This window comes from Lactuca sativa, chromosome 9 (genome assembly GCF_002870075.4).
Source record: "Lactuca sativa cultivar Salinas chromosome 9, Lsat_Salinas_v11, whole genome shotgun sequence".
In the NCBI taxonomy this organism is placed as follows: domain Eukaryota; kingdom Viridiplantae; phylum Streptophyta; class Magnoliopsida; order Asterales; family Asteraceae; genus Lactuca; species Lactuca sativa.
The window spans coordinates 151085516-151095192 of record NC_056631.2 but is presented as its reverse complement, the minus strand read 5'-3'; the positions used below and the strand labels follow the sequence as shown (position 1 = coordinate 151095192).

The 9677-nt window shown below is 40.3% G+C and overlaps 1 long non-coding RNA gene across 3 annotated transcripts; it reads left to right on the top strand.

Moving 5' to 3' along the window:
* The first annotated feature begins 366 nt into the window (after nt 1–366).
* Nucleotides 367–2926, top strand: LOC111896411 (uncharacterized). Of its 3 annotated transcripts, XR_002851887.3 has the most exons (4): nt 367–497; nt 2166–2200; nt 2318–2423; nt 2655–2926. It is a non-coding gene; the product is annotated as an uncharacterized LOC111896411 (long non-coding RNA). The 3 variants fall into 3 exon arrangements; XR_006186986.2 differs by lacking the exon at nt 2166–2200 and having other exon boundaries at nt 378–497; XR_008226396.1 differs by having other exon boundaries at nt 385–2200.
* The last annotated feature ends 6751 nt before the right edge of the window (nt 2927–9677 follow it).

The following is a 9677-nucleotide window of genomic DNA, read 5'->3' as shown; positions in this document are numbered from 1 at the left end:
TATCTACAGACAATGATCATAATTGTCTAGTAGGAGAATCTCAACCAATTGATGATAACAATGATATTATGGATGAATTCATTGTGGAAGATGCTTTTTCCACTATTAAAGATATGATATTGGAAAAGCTACAAATGAAGAACACAAAAGCATAAGGATTCTATGATGGAAATTTCTCCACTTGTTGATATTCACCATTTGCTTTTATAAAGCAACAATAATAGAGGAAATTGTAGACATCAAATAAACCCATAGTCAAAATGCACTCGTTAGTGCACTCAACTATTATTCTATAGTATTTTATAGTTTTTAAACTTTGTTGGAAGTTTGGGCCTATATATAGGCTATTTTGTTTATGTGTCATGTGTCTCGGAAGATTTCTTCCTAACGTTTGCTCACTATCACTCTCTCTTGTAAAATATTCTGAAGTTATAAAATAAGTTTTAAAGTATTTCTGGTGCATCCTTCTTTCCTTGATTGTGTTTCCCTTCACTCTTGTAAGTTTTTGTTACTTATACTTTATTATTGTTTGCATTAGCCTAATGATAGGCTAAAACCCTTTTAAGTGTTAAATAAGTTCATGAAATTATGGCTTTACTAATTTTATAGAAACCTTAGGTATCATATAGCTATTTGAAATACAAAAGTCTAGGTTAATAACATGTAATTTAAATTGAAATGTTTCACCATTAGTTGTGATGTTGCCCATCTTTTAGCCAAGCTTTGGCGTTCTTAGCGTTGTTTGTCATTGACTTGGTATATATCAACGTTTCAAATTCACAAAAAGAAAGATCAGTTAGCAAAAATATACCTTATTGATGTAAGCAACAATAAAGGTGGCATAGTTAACAGCATAACCAAGATCAAGAACTTGAGATGTAGAATCCATGGAATGGACATTCGTCTTCAATGACCTATCTATAATCAGAAGATGAGATATAGAAGAATTTTTCAAATACAATACAATAGCATAAGAAAAATGAGGATAAAAAAATCAGATGCAAAAGAGATGCCCTGAACTGTAGTCATCAGCCATACCTTTTTAGCTGTTGTAGTAATCTTGTTTCTTGACAGCGTTCAACATCTAATCTACAAAAAACCTGAATTTTGTTGGTTGTGAATCTATCATCAAGATACAAGAAAATAAAAGAGAAAGAAATGTCAGATAGAGGCGTGAAACATGTGTATCACTTATCCATAATATTTTCAGTTTCATCTCCGAATCAAGATCTGCTACTTGATGCAATTTGATAACCCATATTAAAACTCTTTTTCATTCCCTTTAGATTCATATTCATCTAAATCTGAATACCATTTTTCAAACCTAAAAGAAAACATAAATCAGAATTTGAAAGAAAACTAAACACATAAACTTAGATTTCAAACATGAGAAAATATTTTTTCAAGAAAGTCAGCAATGTCAAGCTTAAACTTAAATAAAAAACATACACATATGGTTAAAGACATACACAAACACACACAGTTAGAGAGATGGAAAAGGTTAGCGATGGTTGTGCTGATTTTTATAGAGAGACAGAGAAACTCAGATGTGGCGGTGGTGAGGATGTTATAGCAATAAACAGAGAATGTGAGGGTGAGGGATGGCGGAAATCGGTGGTGATAGGTTTGTTAGGGTTACTATTTAGGGTTAGATGGAAAAAGAAAATGTAAAGAGAAGGAGAGCGTGGTTTTCAAAAGAATTTAGATATTAGGGTTTTGGATGATTGACATATTAAGGTTCCAAAAATTAGTGGATGGGAAGCTTTGGTATTTCATAGAGCGATCAAGTTGAAATATAGGGAAGGCAAACGATTTACAATTATATGGGAAGCGATTATATGAGACTTAGTCAAAAGGCAGAAGATAAGCGAATAAACCATCGACCATACTTATCTTAGACTTTTTCAGTTGTTATAATTTAGTGCATAAAGTTGTTGTATATGATGTTTTAGAGGTTGTACCTCTTAAAATTCAACATTTGAGGCTAAATGCTTATTAAGGTATAAAGATATACCATAAAATCCAGAGAAGGCCTAGGGGTACCATATAGTCACTTCAAAATACAGTCATAGGTTTATTTACAATAACAAGTAATTTAATTATAATTTATTAGATTTTGATGATATTATAGGATTTTGATATGAATTTGTTTACTTGAGATGAAGATAATGAAGACTCGAATTGGACTGACGTTATTTTTGTAAGTTTAAGCGGGTTTTAGTTATTTGGTTAATTTTAGTGCAATGTAATGCATCTATTTAATATTAATCTTAATGCTAATGATTTCAATGGTACTACTTGTGTGTCACTTTTCTAGGGTCCCGGAAAGATCCAATTATGCTATTGAACATTGATTTGGTGTCAATATTGAAGAACATGTTACTTATTAGATATGATGATGCATTATAAAAGTAGATGTCAAGGTAATTGATATTTCTCAATATGATAATGCAAGCTCCCAGTGTTTACTTTGTTATTCATATTATTGATACAATTATGTGTAAGTAGTTCAAGCCTAATTATCTTAATAAAATCCATATAGGGCTAATGAATCTCTTTTCCAACATGCTAATGAATCTCATTCTGCACCAATTCCAGAGATTTGAAATGTGTACTTTTATCCTCTTTTCATTAATTTTTTTTTTGTATTTTAGATGACAAATAATTTTGAGGGATAATTATGTGGATGGAAAAAGTGAAAGATGAGATGCTGCTACAGGTTTGTACCATCAGTCTCCATCCTAGCCTCCAATGGCAATATATGGTTGTTTCTTTTTAAACATATGTACCTATTTATAGCCTTGTACATTTAGATCTTTTCTTATTAGTACATTATCCAAGTATGAAAATATTTGAAAGGACAATGATGTAATAAAGGCAAACAAGATTATGATGATTTATTCTATCATATTTCTGAGTTTTGACACTCTATGGTTGATCTATATTATGTAGCACAAGATTATTTGTATTTGAGTGTCAAGGTAAGCTTGTATTTGGATATTCATACATGTCCATTGGTTGATCTAGATTTGGATGTGGTGAAGCTCTGGATCTAAATTGAAGTTCTGCAACTAATTAATTGTTAAATCTCATGCTTTATTATTCAGTAGTTGTTATAGAAATGTCCTGATCTATATATTTCTTCATTTGTATAATTTTTTTTGATCTGTCGTCAATGTTAACACATAAATGTTCATTTGTTTCTTCAGCAAAAGTCAAGTGGGAAGATTTTGTTTTTTTTTATTGAAGGTGTATGATAATATTTTGAATATGATTCAATTTTTAAGTTAAGGTTTATCAATATTATATAATTTTTTTTTCAAATATATTGGGCGTATTTGGCAAAAGTAGCTGTTAGCTGGTAGCGGGTAGCGGGTAGCTAGTAGTGGGAAGCTATAAATTTTATTTGTTATATGAGTGTTTGACAAAAGTAATTGGAAGCTTTTGAAATATATAAAATTACATAAAAGGACAATTGATTAAAAATAAATAAATAAATAAATATATTTTTAAGGGTAATTATGAAAATTGATTTCAAAAGCTCAGTAGCGTTTTGTTAAACGCTACATGAAGTAGCTTTTAGATTTGGAGCGTTTTGTTTAAACTAAAAGCTAAACGCTCGTACTATCAAACGAAGCTTTTTGTTTAAACTAGAGCGTTTTGTCAAAAGCTAAAAGCTAGAAGTTCCCAAACGCTTCCAAATGCTCCATGCCAAACATGCCAATTGACTTATTGTACATGTGTTTTGTAGGTGACTTGAAACTTTTTGTGTTAACTTTGATGGTGGATACAATAGGCAACTTGTAACTTTTGAATTTTGTTATGAAGATTTTACAGAATTGGAACTTTTTTGTTAATGATGTGGGTTTTACTGACCCAACAATAGCAATGTACTTACACTTTTTACTAAAATCAGCAATATGTAACGCACAATGCCGATATACTCACATTTTATTATACACAGTAGCATCGTTTTTAAATAATGACAATAATATACAAGAAGTTGATATTAATGACTTAATGTTTTGGTGCCGTCAAAAGTTTCGTGATTACTTTGTTTTTTTTGTCAAAATTTTAATTGTTAATCACTTAATACTTGTAAGATTTCTCTTTTTTAATTTATTGATTTTGATTTTCTTTTTCTGAATTTTTCTAATTTATGTGGTGTATGATATTTGTCTTCCTTATTAGTTGTCAATAACTTTGAAAGTGAACATCTGTAATGCATCAAAAACAAAACTAAATGTGCATGAAACATTTTCTGAATTCATGTTAATAAAATGTAATTTTTATATTTCCAATTCGAAATTATATTTTTTTAATTGTAAAAATGTCCACAACATTTATGGTTTTTTTAATAAAATATTTTCCAGTTTTTATAATAATGTGTGCAAGTGTGATACGAATTTTTGGTTATAGTTTTATAAGATTGTATTGAAACAAATTGTAACAGCCCGGATTTCCAGGTATCTTTATTGCTTATATTTTTGGAGTTTTGTGAAGGGACTCGGCGAGTTGGAGCTCAAACTCGCCGAGTAGGATCGCGGTTCAGGACGCGGGTTCGCGCCTGGACTCGACGAGTCCTCGCTGTTTAATGAAACCCTAATTTCCCGGTCCTAAGCCCTATTTAAAGGACCTTATGGCCCTTCATTGCGGCTACCTTGATCTTGAGAGCACCAAAGCAGCTGAGGGTTCTTGTGAGTGAGATAAGAGGCCATTGTTCACCAAATTTGTGTGTTTTTGCAAGAAAGGAAGAGGAAAGTCAAGCTAGAAGAGTTGACGAGCTTGGATCTACTTTCATTTCATCAGAGGAGGCTTCTTGAGGTATCATTCAGAGCATATTTCCGTATTTTTGTTGATATGGTCAAATCTAGGGTTTCTTCATGCCTTATTTGCTTTGTATTTGAAGTGTGAGAGGTCCCATGGGGATATGGTGCTTAGATCTGGACCTTAGTAGGTCCAGAGAGTCCCTAATGTCATGCTTTATATCCTTCCTTTTTGGGTTGGAGGCTAGGGTTGCCATTTTAGAGGTCATTTCTCCAAAAAGAGCCTTGTAGGTGTTGTATGGTAACCAAGATATGAACTTTACGTGATGAATGGGCTTAGGAGGGCCAGATCTATGAGTGGATGGAGCGGATCTGACCTCAGAAGCTAGTTTGAGTTGATGCATGGCATGGACTCGCCGAGTCTGTTCTTCAGACTCGGCGAGTAGCATGAAGATTGTCCTTAACCACTCAGCGAGTGGTCCTGCCGAGTTATGGGTTGACTCAGTGAGTCAGGGAGAGTTAGAGAGGGTTGACAGATGGACTGAGTCGAGCTGGAACTCGCCGAGTTGTTCTTGAGACTCGGCGAGTTGAGTCGTGGTGGCCCCGCGATTCATGCCAGGTGGAACTCGTCGAGTCAGGGGAGTACTCGACGTGTCAAAAGAGAATCCTAGAGAGTTGGTGAATACGTATAGACTCGCCGAGTCGCCCTAGTGCACTCGCCGAGTTCGGTCAAAATTGACCATTGACCGTTGACCGTTGACCAGAGTTGACTTGGTAGGGGTAGTCAACCTTAGTGGTAAAAGTGTTAATTAGAGATGTATGATGTTATAGGAGGATTATAGCTCGGAGGATCGAGCACGAGTGATTTCCAGGATTCGCGGGTTATCGAGATATACAAGGTGAGTCTTCTCAGTATACTTTACCTTTAGTAGGTAATCAAAGTTATGTGTCAGAGTATGTGTATGTTATGTGTATGATATGTGTTGTACTGCATGATGTCTATGTGATTTATGCTGTGCATGTTTATAGAGATGGAACCGGAAGGTTCCCAGAGTTAGAACCTGAGGGTTCACAGAGTTTGGGTGCACGGACCCATAGAGTTATAGCCTCGAGTGGCTAATATGTGTTTATGTGGTATTTTGGGGAACTCATTAAGCTTGGTGCTTACAGTGTTAGTGTTGTTTGTTTCAGGTACTAGTGATGACCGTGGGAAGGCGCCGGCTTGATCTGTACACACGCAAGAGGTTTTTATGTGATATGATCTTGGGATTTTGTATGATGTGAATTGAAGATTTAAACTTGATGTTTATGAAAATTAAATGAAAAATGTTTTATATTTTGGGAAAAATTATTTTAAAATTCACGGTGTTACAAGTTGGTATCAGAGCCTTGGTTTTAGGGATTGGAGTACACCTTCGGGCGTATTTGAACTCAAACTGAGGATTTGAGAAGTATTTTCAAAAAGAGTAAAAGATTTTGAAAAGAAACGCAGAGCAGAGTTGTGTGTACGATCGGTCCGCGCCCGAACGGTGATTTCCCAAAATACCCTCATGTTATGTGCTATTGATATTGATATGATGTATTCGCATGCTAGAGTAGGCTAAGTATTCCTATTAGGACTAGAGTGGCCTGATTTGTGATGCCTTAGCCTAGGAAGTGGTGAGCTGCTATGAGATGCTTGAGAGTGAGTAGGTAGCAGAGAGAGGCTTATAAGGGATCTATTAGAGAATAGCCTGTGCATGATAGAGTACTTGGAAGTTGGGATCCGAAGAGGAGGACTTGGGGTGTATTCTGAGACGGTGCGGACAGTAGTATTGGGACCGTACTACTGAAAGCACCGGAGCGGTGTATAGCCCAAGTAGGAATCTTTGGAATACCAAGGATCAAGGAGGAATGAGTTGTCGAGTGTGAGTATGCTCGAAGGGGTTCTAATTTTTCGTATGTTGTATTTCAGAGGTAGATCATGGTGAGGACACGTTTGATGCTTGAGAGCAGTGATACCAGTGATGAGGAGATCCGTCGGATCATCCACGAGAAGGTGGCTGCGGCCATCAGGGCAGAGATACTAGAGATGTTCGGGTCTATCAAGACCACGCTGATTGAGACCTTTGATGAGCGTTATGCCGCTCTTTCTGAGGCTGCTGTTGCAGCGGCCACCACAGTTATTGCTGCCGCGAGGCCGCAAGGTGGTGATGCGTTGCTGTTCCGGGAGTTCAGCAACACAAAACCACCAGAGTTTGATGGGACCCAGGACTCGGTGGCAGCTATGAGATGGATTTCTGATGTAGAGGGGTGTTTCTTCACTTGCTCATCTCCTAAGCATTTGAAGGTTCGGTTCGCGCTAAACCAGCTTCGCTTGGGAGCGAAGGACTGGTGGAAGTTTGTGACGACGCATTTTGCGCCTGCTGAGCTTGCGGCAGTGACCTGGGAGAGGTTCACTGCCATGTTCCGAGATGAGTACGTTCCCCAGGTGGAGAGGGAGCGTTTGGCACAGGAGTTTCTCACCCTCAAGCAGGGTACTGAGTCAGTTACAGCGATCACCAGGATGTTCCATGAGAGGGCGATATTCTGCCCTGAGCACGTGTCCACTGAGCAGGCACGTATGAGCCGATATTTGAGTATTTTGAGGCGAGACATTCGGGAGTTCGCGGCGAACTCCTCGTACCAGACATTTGCTGAGCTTCAGGCAAATGCCCGGAAGAGGGAGATTGAGCTGGAGACTTAGGCCAGGGAGGAAGCGGAGTCTCAGGAGAGGGATCAGCGACCGACACAGTCTCAGCCGGCAGCCAAGCGGGCCAAGCCCGCTGATCCCAAACCAGGGAGCCAGAAGGGCCGCACTTGTGGGAAGTGTGGCAAGGGTCACGATGGGGTCTGCAGAGCAGGATCTTGCTACAAATGTGGCAAGGAGGGGCATATGGCCAAGGATTGCCCCAAGGGGTTTGCAGTGTGCTTCCACTGCAATCAAAACGGACACCGGAAGGCAGAGTGTCCACAGTTGCGAGGGTCATCTCAGGGAGCACCTCAGGGATCTGTCTCTGCCGCCATCAGAGCTACAGAGAGTCGGCCAGTGAAGGCCGAGGCGCCGAGGGCACGAGGGAGAGCCTTTCAGCTGACCGCGGAGGAGGTCCGCGCAGCGTCCGATGTCGTGGCTGGTATGTATTCTTTCATGTATTTATTTTGATGTTGAGATATTATGCTTATGTTATGTTATGCATAGGTACTTTTCTTGTGAATTCTGTACCTGCCTTGGTGTTATTTGACTCGGGTGCGAGTCGGTCTTTTGTATCTTTGGCTTTTAGTCAGCATATCAGTGTTAGTCGTGAGGCATTGAGTCGGCCTCTGAGAGTTTCCATAGCTGATGAGAGGGTGATATATGCCACGGAGGTTCTCCGAGGTTGCGTAGTCGAGATTTTCGGTGTTGAGTTCCCGATTGATCTGGTTCTTATTACGAAGGGTGATGTCTGCGTCATTGTGGGCATGGATTGGTTGAGCAGATTCGGTGCGGTTATCGACTGTGAGCGACAGCTGGTGACCATACGAGACCCTAGTGTCGGAGTTCTTTCGGTGTACGGCGAGGGTACACGTTCAGGGTCAGCGTTTTGTTCGGCACCTAGAGCGAGGCAGTGTCTACAGCAGGGCTGTAAGGGTTTTGTGGCGTATGTGATGGATATGCGGGTGGATTCAGAGAGGTCGAGTTCAGTTGAGGAGGTTCCGGTGGTGCGTGAGTTCCCGGATGTGTTTCCCGAGGAGTTGTCGGGTGTGCCTCCTATGAGGCAAGTGGAGTTCAGTATCGATTTGGTTCCGGGGGCCGCGCCTATCGCCAAGGTGCCTTATCGCCTTGCACCTCCAGAGATGCAAGAGTTATCCTCGCAGCTTCAGGAGCTGCTGGGGAAGGGGTTTATTCGGTTGAGCAGCTCACCGTGGGGAGTGCCTATCCTGTTCGTCAAAAAGAAGGACGGTTCACACCGGATGTGTATTGATTACCGGGAGTTGAACAAGATGACGGTCAAGAACCGTTACCCGTTGCCGAGGATCGACGATTTGTTCGATCAGTTGCAGGGAGCATCTTGGTTTTCCAAGATCGATTTGAGGTCTGGATATCATCAGGTGAGGGTGCGGGATGAGGACGTCCAGAAGACAACGTTTAGGACACGTTATGGGCATTACGAGTTTGTGGTAATGCCTTTCGGACTCACCAATGCCCCGGCAGTGTTCATGGATCTCATGAACCGAGTGTGTAGGCCGATGTTGGATCGGTCGGTGATTGTATTTATCGATGACATTCTGGTATATTCGATATCTAGAGAGCAGCATGAGGAGCATTTGAGAGAGGTTCTCGGAGTTCTAAGATCGGAGAGGCTTTATGCCAAATTCTCCAAGTGTGATTTGTGGTTGCGGGAGGTCCAGTTCTTAGGACATCTCGTTAACCAGGAAGGGATATTGGTATATCCGGCCAAGGTTGAGGCGGTGATGAGTTGGGAGGTGCCGAAGTCACCCTCCGAGATTAGGAGTTTCCTAGGGTTGGCAGGATATTATCGGAGGTTTATTAAGGATTTCTCCAAGATCGCAGTGCCACTCACCAGATTGACCCGGAAGGGTGTTGCTTTTTCATGGGGCCCCGAGCAGCAGGCCTCCTTTGAGACACTTCACCAGAGGTTGTGCGAAGCCCCGGTGTTAGCTCTCCCGGAAAGGATGGAGGACTTTGTGGTATACTGTGATGCATCGATTTTGGGATTGGGAGCGGTGCTCATGCAGAGGGGGCATGTGATAGTGTATGCATCAAGGCAGCTGAAGCCTCATGAGACGAGATATCCCACCCATGATCTAGAGTTGGGGGCAGTGGTGTTCGCCGTCAAGATTTGGCATCACTACTTGTATGGGGTTCGGTGTACGATATACACGGACCATAAG